The sequence below is a fragment of the Pelobates fuscus genome, chromosome 5, assembly GCF_036172605.1.
Source record: "Pelobates fuscus isolate aPelFus1 chromosome 5, aPelFus1.pri, whole genome shotgun sequence".
Classification (NCBI taxonomy): Eukaryota; Metazoa; Chordata; class Amphibia; order Anura; family Pelobatidae; genus Pelobates; species Pelobates fuscus.
The window spans coordinates 306437793-306458021 of NC_086321.1; the positions used below are offsets into that span (position 1 = coordinate 306437793).

Sequence of the window (20229 nt, forward strand, 5' to 3'; positions counted from 1 at the left end):
AATGATACCCAGAGGTAGTAAAGTGAACTAGGGGGTTTCTAGAGGTAAATGGTTTCTTTGCAAGATCTGACAGGTTTTGTCAGCTCAGACAATTTGGTGAACTCTAGACTTGTACACAAATCCCTTACAGCTGAGTTGAACGAATCAAATTGTTAGGCAAATTTCGAGTGAATCGATTAGTTCATCTATAGATTGATAGACATTTGATGCATTCAGCGCAGCTGAAAGAAATTTGTGCACACGTTACTGTTTTTAAATAGTAAGTCATGGTTGGGGCTTTAGTTTTGACCACTTCAAGGGGCACTGTCATGCCGAACTTACCTTTCTTTAATCGATTCCTCTTCTCTTCCTCTGTCAGGATCTGTTTTGTATTTCTCTTCTGTCTGCTCTAGCTTTCCTTAAAACATAAGACAAAGTAGGGACTACTTTGTATTATGGAGGTTTCCTATGCGTGACCATCTATGACCAGCGGAGGAGCAAAGTGTGCTCCATTTCCTGTAGTCGGAGAAATTTTCCCACAATCCTCACCTTTCCTCCGTGTTCTCGCGATGCCTCCGTTCCGTATTCCCAAACGCCGACAAAACTACCAAATTTCGTCCTAACAGAATGAGAGCAGTTCATCCATTCGTGTTAGGATGAAATTTGGGAAATTCTGATCTATTCATGCTGCGGCTGCATCTTGCAGCCACTTAGTAGATAACTCCCTAATTCCCATGGGGAGTTATCTACCAAAAGGCTGAAAGACCAAGATTGGTGGGGCATCTCTTAAATAGCCTGGGGGGGGGGACATAGTGTCACCACGAGCCCCCACCCGTGGCCCGCGAGTGGGAGCTATTCAAGTAAACAGGGGGCATAGGGTCCCCCTTGGCCCCAACCCATGAGCGTTGGGTGGGGGTCCTAAATAAAAATGAGGGGGGACACACCTATTGTCCTCCCCCTCCGGCCCCCAACCCGTGAGCGGCGAGTGTGGGCCCTATATTACAATAAGGGGGAGGGGGGGACCTATTGTCCTCCCCCCCTGGCCCCCACCCCTGAGTGGTGGGTGGTGGCCCTATAGTACAATATGGGGGCCCTATAGGGGCTGGGTGCCCTATAGTACAATTGTCCTCCCCCGGCCCCCTAATTCTTAAAACTGTGGCAGCTGGAAGGAAGGGTTAGAGTAGGCAGAGTGGTCAGGCACTAGGGGACAATGGTTTAGCCCTGAAGGTATGTCGGCAGCCAGACACTTCTGCCCCCATAACATCTTAATCGAGTTGAAGTAGGTAAGGGGGTCCTTTAACATTAATCTATAACCTCAATACTTAAAGGGACACTATAGTCACCAAAACAACTTTAGCTTAATGAAGCAGTTTTGGTGTATAGAACATGCCCCTGCAGCCTCACTGCTCAATTCTCTGCCATTTAGGAGTTTAATCGCTTTGTTTATGAACCCTAGTCACACCTCCCTGCATGTGACCTGCACAGCCTTCCTAAACACTTAATGTAAAGCCATCTAAAGTTTATCCTTTCTTTATTGCAAGTTCTGTTTTATTTAGATTTCCTTATCCCCAATGTCAATAGCTTGCTAGACCCTGCAAGAGCCTCCTGTATGTGATTAAAGTTCAATTTACAGAGCCAGAGATAAAATAGTTTAATGTAAATTACATCTGATTAAAAAGGGAACCAGTGTTTTTTTCATGCAGGCTGTGTCAATCATAGCCAGGGGAGGTGTGGCAAGGGCTGCATAAACAGAAACAAAGTGATTTAACTCCTAAATGGCAGTGAACTGAGCAGTAAAACCTGAGAGGCATGATCTATACACTAAAACTGCTTCATTAAGCTAATGGTTGTTTAGGTGACTATAGTGTTCCTTGCTAGAACTATAGCTTCCCCTTGCAAGAACTGCCTGCAAGAGTAGAAGGTGATCACCTCTGTTGCCAGCATGCAGTTTGTGCTCATGACATACGTTTGTTTTGCACATTAGGCAATACTGTATAGAGTGCAACTAGCCCCAGGCGCATTAGTGAATATATCTCTGAATGTGCAACATGTCAAGTACATACAGTCTCCTACCACCATGATAACTTTGAAACACAGAAGTGGTCATGGTGGTTGAAGTAACCCTCCATTACTAATGCTATTGCTAGCCCCTGGTCCTAATATCTATCTTTTACTATAGGTATTAGATGATAACAGTGGATACCTTAAAAAACGTTAAATTAAAATACAACAGCTAAAAGCTGTGCCTCTTTTATATAATAGATAGACCGGAGCAAAGAAACAGGGAAAATAAAGTGTTGCATGTCAGGATGTGTATCTGTCTCAGTGGTTTAAATGGTATTCTCTAACAGTCCTTTGACCCTATTATTAGAAGTATCTATTCTGCTTAAATCAGATCTTTCTGTCAGTTTCCCTTACACTCATCACTGTTATGTCTGTCTTTTTTGTTCCACATGGCATGGCATTACATTGTAAACAGGGACTCATTTTTTGAATAGATTATAAAAGTATTAGACCAAAAACGCCTTCACTGCAAAGTGACCAGAAAATAATAGATATTTGAAAATACCCATTTATCTATAATATGCTGTCATTATCTTGTGCATTTGAGCCTTATGTTATGCAAAATACTCTGACACCAGTGGTACAGCAGAGGCGTATATACAATTCCCACACAAGGTGTAAGGCTATTTCAGTGTAACACTTTAGTTGTAGAAAGGCAGGTAATTAGATAGGGGCTTCATCATGTGAATTAGACCCTTTAAAATAGAGTTTAGGCTGCCCCTTACCCCTATGACAAGAAAAAGGAAAAAACCAAAGGTACAAAATAATGTGAATCACCAAAGTGATAATGTGTAAATGAATACAAACTGGGATTATGTAGAAATATTTAGATTTAAAATCGTATCTGTAAAAAATACATAAACAATATATAGGGTAATATTGTTAACCCCTTAAGGACAGAGCTTCAGAAGCTTGTCTTTCACTTAATGACAACGGCATTTTTTGCATTTTTTGCTATTTGCGTTCAACTGCAATTTGCATTTTACTAATTTATTGCACCGACACATATTATATACCGTTTTTTAAAGGACAGAAAGGGCTTTAATTTGATGTAACACATATATATATAAATGCTTATTTATTATAAAAAAAATACAGAAATATGCAAAAAAATGAATTTTTGTGTGTTTTTTTTTACAGTTTTTGCAATAATAATGTGTACATAATTAGTGCAGGTTAAGGAAAGTAATTAAAAATAAATTCATTTAGTTGTTCTGAATTACAGAATATATAATGTGTCTGGGATTTTACGTTTTTTTTGGTAGTTACAGGTCACAAAGCACAAGGAGTAAAATAAACTTTTTATGTGGAGCGATTTTAGAATTTGGTATGTTTGTCTTGTAAGCCTAATAGCCATAAAAGAAAACAAAATTGCCACACAAAAGTATATATTTATATAAAGTAGACACCACAGGCTATTTACCTAAGGTTGTTTTGACACTTTCTACGTAGCCATTTTACCGCCAACCTCTGCTAAATATTGGAGTAAAATTGTGTTTTTTGGGGGTTTTCGCACACAAACTTATAACAAAGAACTTCTCATGTGTATTTTGTAAAGTTGGTGTGTGCTATTCCTGTACAAAATTTTATTATGTGTTCAGTTACTTCTGCTGAGTACAACGGTACCCCCATTGTATGTCTTTGGCACTATTTCGTGAAGCTACAGTGCCATATAGGAGACCTGTCCTTTTCAGTATTCACAGTAGAATTTTGAGAGACGGATTTAATGAGCCTATGCTTCCATTTGGGGTATTATAGTAGTTTGACTGTTCAAAAAAACCCCACAAAGGCCTACCATTTGTAAAAGATGACACTCCAGGGTATCTCATAAGGTGCATATTGTGCCTTAACATGCCCCCATTTTTTTACCATTACATGCCAAAGTATGTGGTAAAAAATAATTTTGTGCATTTTTTACATACGGATTGCATTTTTGCTGGGCATTTTGTATATTTCATGTGTGCCACTAAGTTCAAACCCCCCAAATTATGCTCAGCTAAGTCTTCCGAGTAAAAGGACACCCCCATTGTATGTCTATGGTACTATTTTGTGAAGCTACAGTGCCATATAGGAGACCAAGCCATATCAGTTTTGACCGAACTTTGAATTTTGACGCCGGGCCTATGTGCAATTTCCAAGCATCTTTGCAGGTTTTAAATTCAAACTACCCCACAAAGGCCTACCATTTATTAAAGTAGACACCCCAGGGTATTTCAAAAGGCATATTTTGAACCTTAGCGTGGGATCATTTTTCCGCTAGCGTGTACCAGGTGTAGTGGTTATAAGCGTTTTTTTTCTGCCTTTTTGACACACAAAGTGAGTTTGCACAGTATATTTTGCAAACCATATGTGTACTACCACTGTATAATACTTCATATTTTGCTCAGCTATGTCTGCTGAGTACAAAAATACCCCCGTATGTACCTTTGCCAGGTATATGTGGACATCGGAGGGGCACATTTGGGACACAGCCATTCCATTTTTTTTCAAATTTTGAATTTTTACGCTGTGCCCATGTCCCATTTTAGAGTATTTTACCAGGCTATATAATCCAAATACCCCATAAAGCCATACCATTTCTTAAAGAAGACATCCCAGGGTATTTCAAAAGGCATATTTTGAACCTTAGCGTGAGATCATTTTTCCGCTAGCTTGTACCAGGTGTAGTGGTAATGAGCGTTATTAAATGTATTTTTTTACTTTTTTTTACTTTTTAAAACTATTTTTTAAACTTTTGTTTTGATTATTCATTTTTTTCAAGTTTCCTAAACTTTCGTAAAACTTTTTATTACAGATTTAACATTTTTCTAAGCTCTTTTTTTTTTACGTTAACCCCTAACTAGCAGTAAGCAGCACTAACAGTAAATTCCCCATTTTCCCATAACTCCCACCCACCCCAGCTAGCAAAATATTTAATTATACAATATTTAAATTAGTTAATTAAATAAATTTAACCCCTGAGGGTTAAAAAATAAATAAAAGTTAATCGTCAGGGGTTAAAAAAAAAAATTAGAACAGTATAATACTGTGATCTGTATTTTGATCACTGTAGGCAGTGATCGACTGGCAGGGAAGGGGTTAATTTTTATTTGGACTGGGTAAAGGGTTTATTTTTTTAATTTTTTACTTAAATGTTATTAAAACTTTTTTTAACTTCATTTTTTAACTTTTTAAAGCTTATTTTTAAACTTTTTTTAACGTTAACCCCTAGTTAGCGTAATACTAAATCCCCCAATTCCCCACTAACTTCCACCCTCCCCAGCTAGCTAAATTTATAATTTTAAAATATTTAAATTAATTAATAAAATAAATTGAACCCCTGAGGGTTAAAAAAAAAAATCAGATCTTAGTAAAATGTAATCCCTGCCAATTGATCACTGTAGTCAGTGATCAATTGGCAGGGAAGGGGTTCATTTTTTATTAAAATGGGTAAAGGGGGGTTAAAGGGGGGTGGGATTTTAATTTTACTATTTTTTTTTTCCACCAGGGGGCAGGATCACTGAAGATCCGTCTCCCTGCACTTCACACAGAACCAGGAAGTGCAGGGAGGCGGAGGTGAGTATAGAGAGCACATGTGCCCGCTCAGACATGCTGTCAGAGCGGGCACATGTACTCTGACAGCCCGATCCGGTGCTCCCGGTCTGCCTCTAATGCAGAGGCAGACCGGAGCACCATTAACCCCACGATTGCGGCGATCTGGGGTTAATTTTAACGGGTGACGGACGAGGTCCGTCACTCGTCATTAACGCATTCCCCTGAGTGACGGACGAGGTCCGTCACTCAGGGGAATGCGTTAATGACGAGTGACGGACCTCGTCCGTCACCCGTTAAAATTAACCCCAGATCGCCGCAATCGCGGCGATCGTGGGGTTTATGGTGCTCAGGTCTGCCTCTGCATTAGTCGTTAAGGGGTTAAAGACCACTTGAAATTATGGGTGGTAGAGAACTCACAAAGGTAAGATGAAATCAGGCATATCTCCCTCTGTATTAGGGAACTGGAAAAAATGAGGGACCTCCAGCGATGAATCCCAATATGAGATGGCAGCAAATCTTCTAATGCACTCCAAATAGAGAGAAGAAAATAGAAAATAGATAGTGCAGATTGTATAAAAAGTAAAAATTGCATGTATTGCACTTACAGTGTATCAGAGTAAAAACAGCTTGTCTCCACACTAGGTGGTATTCATAAGCAGCAGCTGGACCAATCAAGATACAGGATAGCAGCACCAAACAATGTGAAAATAAAAGTTCGGTAAAAAACACAAATTAAAACAATTCCAACGCGTTTCGTCCTTCTCTGGACTTCCTCAGGGATGTGTAGCTGTGATGGGAATGTGAATCTTCTTAAATATCCGTCTTTTAATCAATCAAATGATCGCCGGTGTTGGCATGCGTTCCACCGTGGAACGCATATTACTTCCGCATGACGTCACGTCCGCTTTCGCGAGTGAAGTGAAAAACCACAGTCTCTATTGATAGTGGCAGCTCAAATAACAATAGTAGCATAGAGACATAGACAAAAACAGTGGAATTCATGTTTATCCACAAAAAACATCTCACATGAATTTACAAATGTAAACATATAATTTACTGGACATTGGGCATATCTAAATTGATATACATCTATGTATTACATATAATATAATATCTGCAGATGTTTGATTAGTAAGAGTAATTAGAATAGACAATTAGAGTAAATCCAATTACCGTATATAGTCGAGTATAAGCCAAGTTTTTCAGCACTTTTTTGTGCTGAAAAACCCCAACTCGGCTTATACTCGAGTCAATAGTCTGTATTATGGCAATTTGCATTGCCATAATACAGACTAGGGGCTGTGGGGGCTGTCAGAGCTGTAACTTACCTTTCCTGCAGCTCCTGTCAGCTCTCTCCTCCTCCGCGCCGTCCGTTCAGCACCTCGGTCAGCTCCCAGTGTAAATTCCCAGATTTTACTAGTAACATGACGTAAAGTCATGATTTTATTAAAGACACGGAGGCTCATATTATGCATAACTCTTTCTTTATTTCCTCAGCAGCAAAGATAGAGGAATATAAATATTATCAAACTGAAAGGAAAAAACTGTATAAGTACACAGGCAACCAATAGTATAACAGAGGAAGTGACTAAATAAGGCCTGTGTCTCCCACAATCCTCCTCTTTCTTGCGAAAACCGAAGACCAGCTAAGACGAACGATATCCAACATGGTCAGAACAGGAAACGGAAGCACTCCCATAACTTCAAGCTAAAAGAGAGAGAGAAATATGGTAATAACCAAACTCAAAACTGTGTGCTTACCAGTCAAAAACTGTTGGTTATTCACAGAACAGAACTGAAATCTGAAAAATACAAAATATGATTAGTATCAAGCTATCATAATAGGCATATGTAATAAACCACAAAAACGGACCAATATGCAACATACCTGAATAGTCCAAAACGCATCTCACTCGCAGACCCCACACCGGGAGGGTGGGAGGGAATAATACTCGCCTCCGTGTCTTTAATAAAATCATGACTTTACGTCATGTTACTAGTAAAATCTGGGAATTTTATTAAAGACACGGAGGCTCATATTATGCAAGTTCAAAGCTGTGCTATCACCTGAGATGCGATGTGCTCAATTGGTCTGAAATAGAAGTCCCTGAAGGTCGACTCTCGAGACCAGTCCGCTGCGCGCATGATGTCCTCCAGACGGCAACCAACTGTAGATGCCTTCGAGACCATAGCACCTCGTACAGAATGAGGCGTGAAGATAGACGTGTCTATACCCGCTAGGGATAAAAGCCAACGAATCCAACGCGCTAGCGTCGGTGTCGAAACCGGCTGATGAGGAGCCTTAAAGGAAATTAATAGAGGATGTCGGTCAGACGAACGAAACGTCCGTGTAGCATCCAGATAAGCCTTCAGACAATCCACCGGACAGAGTGCCGGACATCCCGAGAATCTAGGATACACGAAGGATTTGGATGCCGACTTATTCCTCCTAGAAATGTTGAAAGTAACACCTTCAGGAGTAAACACAATGGCACCCCAGTCAAGAGCCCTAACATCGGAGACCCTCTTACAAGAGATCAAGCAAAGCAGCATAACCAGCTTGGAGGATAGCTGCTTGAGGGTCAAGTCATGGTAAGGGTACCAAGCCGACAGGAACTGTAACATTATGTTGATGTCCCAAAAGGCCGAAAAACGCGACCTAGGTGGACGGGCGAGGCGAATACCCTTGAGAAGGCGGCATACAAAAGGATGCCTGCCGACGGGTAAACCTTCCAAACCGCCGTGACCGGCAGATATGGCCGAGCGGAAAATATTGATAGTTCTGTACGCCTTGCCCGAATCGAACAGGGCTGTGAGAAACTCCAGGATCAAATGAGAGGGGCAGATACGGGATCCATTGCCCGTTCCATGCACCAACCAGACCAAGACTTCCATGCAGCATGGTAAGCTGATCGCGTGCCCGGAGCCCAGGCGTTCGAGGAGCAAGAGAGTTGTCTGTGGAACGTCAGGGACAACCCAGCGTCCCCTGAAAGGAACCACGCTTCCAGGGGCAAGCCGTCATACCAATTTGTGCGAGTTCCCATCCGGATCCAGAAGGAGGTCCCGAAAGTTCGGTAACAGACGTGGGAAGTCTATGGATAACTCCATCAGTCGAGGGAACCACGGACAGGATCTCCACAGAGGGGTGATCAGAGCCAGACAGCAGTCGTGACGAGCCAGTTTCGAGATTGTGCGAGCAATCATGTTGAATGGAGGAAAAGCATACAGGCGGCCCGGCGGCCATACAGTCTCCAACTGTAGAACTTCGGCAACTGAGTGTTCAGGCAAGAGGCGAATAGGTCAATCTCGAATCGCCCCCACAAACTGGTTAAGCTTTGGAAGACCGAGGCGTGCAAGCGCCAGTCTCCCGAGTCTCTTAAATGTCTGGAATTCCAATCCGCACCAGAGTTGTCCAGACCCGGAATATGTTCTGCCGTCACCGAAACGTTGTTGAAAAGGCAGAACTGCCAAAAATCCTTCGCCAAGAGAGCCAGCATCCTGGACTTGGTGCCACCCAGGTGATTTATGTACCGTACCGCCGATACGTTGTCCAACTTGAGGAGAACGCAAGAGTTCGCCCTTCCAGGGGTAAGGCTGCGAATCGCAAAGGCTCCTGCCAGAAGTTCCAGGCAGTTGATGTGCAACGACTACTGTGTCGGACCACCTGCCTCCTGTGGAAACGTCGCCACAACGAGCACCCCAGCCGTGCAAGCTGGCATCTGATTCTATGATCACATCCGGAATGGAACCGAAAATCGCCCTTCCGTTCCAGGCTTCCATGTGTGCCAGCCACCATACCAGCTCGTCTCTGGATTCCTCGTCCAAACATATCCGTGATTCGTAGGAGTGACCCGAACGTAGGTGTGACCTTGAGCCTCTGGAGGGCCCGGTAATGCAAAGGGCCTGGGAATATCGCCTGAATGGAGGAGGCCAGCAGACCGATGATCCTCGCTAACTGCCGAACCGACAAGTCTGAAGCACGAAGAGCTTGCCGAAGCTCCTTCTGGATGGCCTTCATCTTGGATTCCAGCAAGTACAGGAATTGCCGTATGGAATCCACCTGGAACCCCAAAAACTCCATAGACTGGGCGGGGGTCAGGACCGACTTGTCCCAGTTGATCAGAAAACCTAGGTTCTGCAAAAGGTTGATAGTCCAGTCCAAATGCAGTCTTGGGCATTCCATCGATTGGGACATGATCAAGATGTCATCCAGGTAAATGATCAGGCGAACCCCCCCGTGTATGGAGGTACGCCACCACCGGCTTCATTACCTTGGTGAAACACCAAGGGGCCGAGGAGAGACCGAACAGCAGGCATGTAAAACGCCAACGCCGTCCGTGCCAGGTGAAGTGTAAGTAGTCCCTGGACTCTACGCGTCCTTCAGGTCCAACTTGGCCATCCAATCTGACTGTCGCAGAAGGTCTCAGACAATGAATGCCTTCCATCTGAAAATGTTGGTAGCGTAGGAAGGCGTTGAGAGGGCGAAGATTTATCACTGGGCGGACTCCGCCCCCTTTCTTGGGCACTAGGAAGAGATTGCTCGTAAAGCCTGGAGCGGTGAACGGCAATTCCTCGATGGCGCCTTTCGAGAACATCTCCTCAACTTCTGCGGAGATCATCGCGTCCTGCTCCTGTGGGAGAGACAATTCCCTGGGGGCAGAAATTTGAACAGGCAGGGAGACAAACTCCAGTTGATAACCCTTTACGCATTGCAGAACCCAAGCATCTGAGGTTATATCTGCCCACCTTAGGTAGAATAAGGCCAGCCTCCCCGCCACCCGAACCTGATCGAGAGGGGAAGAAAGGGTACTCACCATAAGGGCGTCTGCCCGAAGACCCACCACGGGGGTATCTGGAGCCCCACGATCTCCCTCTTGCCGGAAAGAAGGGAGGCGTTTTCGGATCTTGGAAAAAAGGAACCTCTGGTGGCACGGAACGAGCCTCGGAAACCACGGCCTGCGCCTTGTCGATTGCCGTAAAGGTCTTGACATAAGATCCCATGTCCTTCACGAAGGATGTGCCGAACAACATCTTCTCATCGGCTGAATCAGGTTCCGCCACGGTCATAGCGGCCAGTTTAGGGTCTATTTTTAAGAGAATTGTCTTGCGTCTCTCGGAAGACATGGCCGTGTTAGCATTCCCTAGAAGGCAGCCCCGCTGGACCCACCCGATGGCCACATCGACAAAACAGTCACCAGTACGAGCGGCGTCAAGAAGCTCGTACAGCTTCGACAGTGGGCCCAGCGTATCTAGGATTTTGTCTTGGCACCCTTTCAGGGAGTGATCAAGACCCTTCTTAGGTTTCCATCCAGACTTATTTAAAAATTGGGCAATTTGAGGGTCAACGTCTGGGGTCTTACAGGCAGCGCCAGGGAGGGAAGGTCGTGGGCATTCGGCGCGCAATTTATTGCGACCTTCTTTGGACAGAGGTGTGCGTATTCGCTTAGCCACATATTGGGAGATATAGTCCGGAGGGACCCATTCAGCAGACCGCGGGTGACGTAGGTCGTCCGGGTCAAACAGGGGGTTACCCTGTGGGTCTAAAAGTGCTTTATTATCATCCCCAGCGGGGCCTGGCACCTTCCCTCGGGGGTTGGCAGAGGACCCAGAAGGGGTTACACCCGTAGGGGGTTGATCCTCGCCCGACTCGCCCTCAACATAGGAGTCATACTCCATAATATCGGAATCATCTTCCACACTCCGGTCGGTATCCGACCCATTATCCAGGGCTCTAGCCCGTTTCCACAATCTAGCCTTTTTAGCCCGGCCAGGGGCTCTTGTGCGCGTGATCTGTGACCGCCAGAGGCGTGTCAGTCATGGCAGGCAAAGCCTGCATCGAGGAGTGGGAGCCGATATGTCGAGATTTCGCCTTACGGGCACCCGGCACAGTTTGGGCAGGGGACCCCACACCCAGGGGGGCAGGGGTAGCCATGGAAGGCAAAAACACAGAGTGAAGTGACTGGGTAAAGGAGGATGAAACAGCCCCCATTGCTGAGGCAATAGCCTTCTGAAGGGAGGAAGCCATAGTGGCCTCTAATAAGGCTTGGAACTCCTGAGAGGCCATAGCACCCTCAGGGTTATCAATTGGGAAATCCCCAGAGGGGTCAGTAGGCCCATCTTACTATCCTGCATAATGGCAGTAGACACTTAGAGAAAAAACGGGCACTAAGTGAAGTATAAAAGAAAAACACCAGATAAATGGGTTGATTAACCCAGCAGAAAAGCATACAAATTATAACCTGATCGTTGGTGTAGCAGGGGAACCCGGAGTAAAAACAGGGACCGACCGCACGGCAGAACAGGGAGTGATGCGAGTGATCGCCCAAAATGGCCGCCGCACGTGTCAGAGTGCGCTCGCGGACCGGCTCCCGGCGGGGGAAGGGGCGCGTGCACCTACCCGCGCGGGCAGCCCGCGAGAGGGAAACGAGCACACTCAGCCGCGGTCGCAGGGGAAAGGACCGTCGCGGCAGAGGGATACTGCTGGGAAGCGTGCAGAGTAAACAGGGACGGGAGGGAGGGGAAAAACAGCCCGCGGCGGCGGGCAAAGTCCCAGGGGAACACCCAAGTACACCAACGATGTAGGTAACATAAAAATACCAAGTACAAACAAGTACAACAATAATAGCAATAAGCAATAAGTCAAAAACATGAACCACAAGTAAACATCACAAAACAAAATGCAATGAGTAGGAGAGTTCAAGTAAGATACTTAGCTGTCTGAGGAAGCAGCAAAGAAAGAGGAGGATTGTGGGAGACAGAGGCCTTATATAGTCACTTCCTCTGTTATACTATTGGTTGCCTGTGTACTTATACAGTTTTTTCCTTTCAGTTTGATAATATTTATATTCCTCTATCTTTGCTGCTGAGGAAATAAAGAAAGAGTTATGCATAATATGAGCTTCCGTGTCTTTAATAAAATCTTGCGAGAGCCGCTGACAGGAGCTGCAGGAAATGTAAGTTACAGCTCTGACAGCCCCCCTTTCCCCCCACTGAACTGCCAATGCCACTGGACCACCAGGGAAGGAGAGCCCCCCCTCCCTGCCATATATCAAGCAGGGAGGGGGGGACGAAAAAAAAATAAATAAAAAATAAAATAATAATTAAATTAAATAAAAATTAATAATAAGAAATAATGGGGGCGTGGCTAAGCAACTGAGAGAGCAAGTCGCATGGAGCGTGAGCTCCGACACAACCAGGCCCAAATTCTAACCATCCAGCAAATGGTATCGCCTGAACGGTACTGCTACAGCCGACTGAACCGCCAGGCACCGGACCAATATAATGGGGTGGAAATCGAAAAAGTCCAGGCAAGAGATCCCGAGACCGGGCCCTACCATAGCCGAGCTGCTCCGCCAAACGCAGGGGGCGCCCAGGCCCAAAATGGCCGCCTATCCGGACACATACCCGGAATTCTCCGATGACTTTACCTCGGGAGACGATGAAGCAGACCTCCCCGCGGCTCCGTCACCGAAACCGGTTGCTCAACAGGCGGACGCCTCGCCTGTAACGACGGCGGTGCTGAAATCACTGCTAGCCGACCTCCAACGCACCCTCCAATCAGATGTGGCGTCCTTGCGGGCCGATATCCATGGCCTAACGGGGAGAATGGGAGCCCTGGAAGCAGAGTCAACTAACCAAGCCACACAACTAGCGGCGCTGCAGCTAGAGGTACAAGGTCTCAAAAGCCAAAACGACAAACACGAGCGCCGGTTCGCGGCACTCGAAGATGCAAAGCGGGCTAACAACCTAAAAATCCGGGGCATTCCGGAGGATACCCCACCAGAGGAGCTACCGCATATGCTAAGGCGTTTACTGACAGCCCTACTCCCATCACGACAGGCCAAATCGACGCAACTGGAAGGCTTCTTCCGCGCCCCAAAACCTGCAACGGCACCCACTGACACACCTATTCCTGGCATTTTAACCTTTCCTGGTTACTTTTACTTCCACTGGCAATTTTAAAGTTCCAGTACTCCAAGAAATCCTAGGTGGGGATCATACCACCAGCGCCTATCCATAGAGCAGTACCTCTGCTCTATCTTTGTGAGTATTATTTTATTTCCTCTACTACTCTCTTAACCTATCACAATTGAGAGCACTATTGCTGCTTTTTATTTTTCTATATTGGAGCCTTGGATCACCAGACGGTGCTGACGGACGTATCGCCGCTACAAATCCTATAAGCGGGGATTATACCGCTGTACGCTATCCACACCAGAGCTGGCCATAGCTCCCTCAAATGTGAGTTTTTTACCTCTTCTTATCTGCACACTGAACCACATCAAAATTGAGAGCACTATTGTCGCTTTCTGTCTTTCCTTTCCGAGTTCTGGACTACCAGACGGTGTTGACGGAGACCCCCTCCCTACATATCCTATAAGCGGGGATTATACCGCTGTACGCAATCCACACCAGAGCTGGCCATAGCTCTCTTGAATGTGAGTTCTCTACATTTTGTTACCTATCACACCCTGAACTTTCATACTATACCATTTGTCGCCTCTACCTCTCTTGTATTTTCATATACGGAACGGTCTACACTAGACGCATCCACAGAGGAACTCTATCAAGTATCCTGGACCATCTATTGGCATCCTATCAATACTTTACTGGACTATCTACCCTTATTTGGCGCAGCCCTTCCATATCTTTTTTTACACCCAGAGACCTGATCATAAAATTTCAGCGCCATAGGGATAAAATGGCGGTCGTGGCGGCAACCAGGGGACAAGCACCCTACCGCTTTGAGGCGATGGATCTAACTTTCTACGTGGACTTAACTGGCGGCACTCTCGCCTGGAGAAGGTCCCTCAGACCATTCACCACGCTGCTGAGGCAGAAAAACATCCCCTACAAGTGGCTGCTGACGCGAGCCCTATGGATACAGAAAGATGACATAAAGCATACAGCAAGCACCCTCACAGAAGCAAAGGCGCTATTACCTGCCCTAGGGCTGCCGATGGACTCTCTAAGCCCAGCTGCAACCCAAAGTGCTACAGCCTCGACACACGCATGGAACCCTGACCGGGTGACCCCCTTCGTTCTGCGAGGTCCGACCCGGGAACAACATAATCCGGCAACAACCTGAACTCACAAGCGAGAGCCCTCACCCTAAGGACTCTTACATTAAAGCAAGACTTTTTACTTCATTGTTTTTTCTCTCACACTATAATTTTTCGGTTTTCGATGCTAAACTCTTATTGTTTAACGTTTAAGAAGTTTATATGTTACTAAAATGATTAACCACACTCTCAACACTCTTGAATAGACGGCCGATGGGCCACAAATCAACACCAGCCCCCACGCCTGACGGAACTAGAGCAGGGAACTCACAACCCAATCCACCTAAGACAGGCGACATACCAAGCAAGGCACTCAGCGACATAACACCCAGTTATAGGAATATGTCATTTATACATGACACTCAATATAAAACTTCCCGGCTTATGCCGTGCACGCCATACAGCTCAGACGCGAGCCTATTTGCCTACACACAGCATATACTGCATACTACACTCAATCCACACTTGGCAAAGGATCTGTCGGAGACAACAAGCTCACACTGGACACCAGGGAAGGTACCCCAAGCTATAGGGACCGCTCTACATACCACGACCAGAAACTAAAATGTGTATGATAAGACAAGCCATGCAATGTTCACTACTGTTTTTGTTTAATATTTCAAGTCGCAAAGCTGTTGTGGCAATGTGACTATGTATGTTACTCTATGCACTATCAAAATAAAGAATTTAGAAAAATAAAAAATAAAAGAAATAATAACAAAAAATATGAAAATAATTTAAAAAAACAACAATAAAATTGCCCACCCCCCACCAAAGCTCTGCAACACACACACACACACTGCACACATACACATACTGCCCTCATACGCACGCTGCCCTCATACGCACACGCTGCACGCATACGCACACGCTGCACTCATACGCACACGCTGCACTCATACACACAGTCTGTACTCATACACACTGTACTCATACACACAGTCTGTACTCATGCACGCGCTGCACTCATACGCACGCGCTGCACTCATACGCACGCGCTGCACTCATACGCACACGCTGCACTCATACGCACACACTGCACTCATTATACACACACTGTAAATAAATATTCAATTAATATATTTTTTTAGGATCTCATTTTATTTAGAAATTTACCAGTAGCTGCTGCATTTCCCACCCTAGTCTTATACTCGAGTCAATAAGTTTTCCCAGTTTTTGGGGGTAAAATTAGGGGCCTCGGCTTATATTCGGGTCGGCTTATACTCGAGTATATACGGTATAATGAATATGAATACATTGGAATCCAGAGTCCAGAGAAGGACGAAACGCGTTGGAATTGTTTTAATTTGTGTTTTTTACCGAACTTTTATTTTCACATTGTTTGGTGCTGCTATCCTGTATCTTGATTGGTCCAGCTGCTGCTTATGAATACCACCTAGTGTGGAGACAAGCTGTTTTTACTCTGACACACTGTAAGTGCAATACATGCAATAAAATTTTTACTTTTTATACAATCTGCACTATTTTCTATTTTCTTCTCTCTATTTGGAGTGCATTAGAAGATTTGCTGCCATCTCATATTGGGATTCATCGCTGGAGGTCCCTCATTTTTTCCAGTTCCCTAATACAGAGGGAGATATGCCTGATTTCATCTTACCTTTGAGTTCTCTACCACCCATAATTTCAAGTGGTCTTTAACAATATTACCCTATATATTGTTTATGTATTTTTTACAGATACAATTTTAAATCTAAATATTTCTACATAATCCCAGTTTGTATTCATTTACACATTATCACTTTGGTGATTCACATTATTTTGTACCTTTGTTTTTTTCCTTTTTCTTGTCACTGTTGTTTGAGTGTTTATAAGGGTACACTTATAAACCTAGGGTACTGTGTGCACTATAGTACTGACGGTTAACTTTTTGCTTTTTGCCCCTTACCCCTAGACTTAACTATGCTACTGGCTTTTCAATGACAGGTCTAGCCCTACAATAACGTCTTATTTAGTCGACATTTATCCAAGTCAGATTTGTATCATTGTATAATTTAACGAACATGTAAATAATTGGAAGGGATACACTTTGTGCGCCTTTATATCTTTCTTCCCTAGGTGAAGAAAGTCACTAAGCCCCAGGCTTAATGTTGTCTATTTGGTATAAAAATAAGAAGCATACTATCAATGCAGAAAACCAGTGCAGTGTCGATGAATACTGGATGCTGCAAACAATAATTATACTGTATAACAGATATGATGCTTGAATAACATTATTGTTTGCTGTACGTACAAGCACAGCAGGTGGCAGAAGAGGAATATTAATTTTTTTAGCTTTACGAAGCACTTATAGCACTTCAGGCAATGTACCTTTTGTACTGTCAGTTTATTATTTAAGATCTCCAGGATTAAGTCCCATTGCATAAAATGTGTTTCAAACATAAATATTAATGCATTTTCTAAACCTATCATTGTTTCATTTACATCAGGGGTTCTTGAAGGTGTACAGTCAATTCCCAAGTTTTTTAATATTTTGTTTACTTATCATAGACATTTAACACATTTATATTTGTGATGTGCGCAAGTTTTACAGTATAAAGTATTAATGAACCCTATAGGCAGTGGTAGGATTCAGCCGGTTCGCGCTGGGTCACACCGGTTTGTGCGAACCTGTTACTAACATTTAACAAGTTTGCCGAACCATCTGCGAAACCAGTCCCCACCGGGAGCACAAAAATCAGTCAGTCAGTCATAAGGGAACCGCATGCACACTAAGCCAGCTGGGGAGCACCTCCCCCTTGTGCTCAGCGTAGGAGTCCTGGAATTCACGTGACTACCTGGTGCTCAGAGTGAAAAGGGCAGAGCGTGCCGGACAGCGAGAGGATCCTTTCCTGCCAAGACAGGTAAGCAGGGAGGTGGGCCATATATTGTTATGTGAGGGAACAGGCTGCCTGCCAGTTGGGGAGGAGGGGGACATGGAGAGGTGGGGGACATGGAGAAGGGGGACATGGAGTGGAGGGGAACATGGAGAGGAAGGGGTCATGGAGAGGTGGGGGACGTGGAAAGGAAGGGGTCATGGAGAGGTGGGGGACATGAATGGGGGGGCATGGCAGAGAGGGGGACATAGATGGAATTGGTAAGTGGAAATATTTTGTATATTCTGCTCATTGGCAAGATATACCAAATTTATGCTATATACACACTCGTGTGAAATTTGCAATGATACATCCACCACATTTTGGATGAGTTTACGATCATTACACAATACAAATAAGTGTGTATGGCGCTTCAAATAATTAAAAAAATAAATGTGCAGTGATCACAACCAATAATAAAGTGTTTCCCCAGCACTTAACAAAATACAAATAAGAATAAAGTAGATATACCAGTTGTGATCAACTACATATAAAGTTTAAATAAAGTTTAAATGAATTATTTCTGGTTTGACGGCAAATTCTTCTTACAACTCAAAGGTATTGTGATGGGGACTAGATTTGCGCCCAGTTATGCTAATTTATTTATGTCTCACTCAGAAAATATGTGTTTATTGTCTCAGGAGTCTATTTGGGTGTCGAATATAGTTCTCTATCGCAGATTTATAGACGATATCTTTTTTTACTTGGCAAGGTGATGAAGATTCTTTGAAAGAATTTTTAACATATTTAAATACTAACCAGATAGGGATCAGTTTTACCAGTCAATATAGTTGCACTAATATTCAATTTTTAGATTCGGAAATATATATTGAGAATGTAACGATTAAAAATAAGACCTATTTAAGAAAATTGGCTTTAATGGATACATTGAAACATCTAGTTGCCATTATAGTCTATGGTTGCATAATATCCCTAAGGGACAATGTACTAATTTATTTAGGGACTGTTCTGACAAAAATATTTTTAATGATCCAGCCCATCTTTTAAAAAACAGATTTAAAGAAAATAATTACGATTAAGATATTAATATTAAGGATAAGAATTTTTTTAAAAGACAAGGAGAATAAAAAGAAAATTAGATGAGAAAGCAGATACATCTCTTATTTTAGATTATAATGAAGATTTTAAACAAATTAAGCATATTATTAATAAGCACTGGCACATTTTAAACACAGATTAGAAGAGACAAGCCACACATTATATACAGGGGAGCAAAAAACCTAAAACAATATTTAACCAATAGTTATATAAAAGAGATAAAAAAGAAAATAACTTATTTGGTTTACAAAATGGATTTTACCCCTGCAGATCTGGCCTTGCTTGTAGAAAACACATTTTAATAAACAAAGAAATACAGACTTTATATCTTTTTCTACAAAAAAAGAGTTCAAGGTCAAACAATTTTTGACTTGTGAATCCACAAATGCCATATATCTCCTCTGGTGCCCTTGTGGTCTGCAACATATAGGTATGACCACAAGGGCATTCAAGAAAAGAATTGCCGATCATATCGGGAATATCCAGAGGGGATATATGAAACATAGTGTTTCAGCCCATTTTGTAGAGAAACACAATAGTAACCCTTCACAGTTGGGGTACATGGTTATTTTTAAGAAATCAATTAACTGAGAGGTAAAGATAATTTTAAGGAATTAGCAAAAGGGGAACGTAAGTGGATTTTTAATATGGACACCCTCGCACCAAAGGGTCTAAATTTAGATTTTGAATTTGCACAATTCCTTTAGATAGAACATTTTGTTTATATCTTTCTTATATTGTTATCCCTTATATATTTCTTATATTGCATATCCCTTAGTTTACCTAGGGTGTGTTTTTATATTTTGAATTAGATTTTCAAGTGTATGCCTATGTTTTTTAGGATCATACACTGTGTATCTTTTTGTAGATCCTATTTCCACTTTTTTATATTCCTTAGATCATCTATAGTTTTTTACATTATATATATTTTTATGTGAATGCCAAGGCTTGTTAAGTATTATATATTTTGATTTTTAATGATATCCTTTTATCTACTTTTAGTAGGTTGTCCATATATGTTACATTTCCCTTATCTTTATCATTGTATGGACTAATTTTCCCTTATATAAGATGGTGGCTTATACCACCGATATGTGTACAAACTGCATAAACTTTATTGCAATTGGCAAGATGAACAACATTTCGAAAAATCAGTTTCCGGAATTTATGTCACTATTGGACGTCATATGACACCTTAACCCAGAAATGTGTTCCACCGTGGATTATGGATATGATGTCATCGGGAATGGATGGAAACAACTAATTCCCGTTAGCACGAACCATCTGCAGCTTTATGGGAGGTATATAAGGAGTCATGATTCACTTTGAAAATCAGCACTGGAAGAAGGCTTTAGGAGATAGCCGAAACGCATATGCTGTTCACTTTCTTATATACCTGTTTTTATATTGTATTTTTTATATTGTCCTCTTAGGGTTACTTCATAGATGCTGCTTGATTTTGTTTTTTACCTCTAACACCATTCTTATAGTACCCATTTACTATTATATTTACATAAATATATTTCCTGGACTGATTGGATCGTTTTGCCAGTATTGGCACCCCTTGGGCATATTATACAGAGCCTGAGACAGCTCTGGATCATGTGAGTGAGATTCCATTCCATCACATTATCAACATTAGTTTTACAGGTCACACT

The 20229-nt window shown here is 43.1% G+C and overlaps 1 protein-coding gene across 1 annotated transcript in view; it reads left to right on the plus strand.

Moving 5' to 3' along the window:
• Positions 1 to 20229, plus strand: part of SPMAP2L (sperm microtubule associated protein 2 like) — a 54556-nt gene that overhangs the window by 16950 nt on the left and 17377 nt on the right. The window lies entirely within an intron of this gene.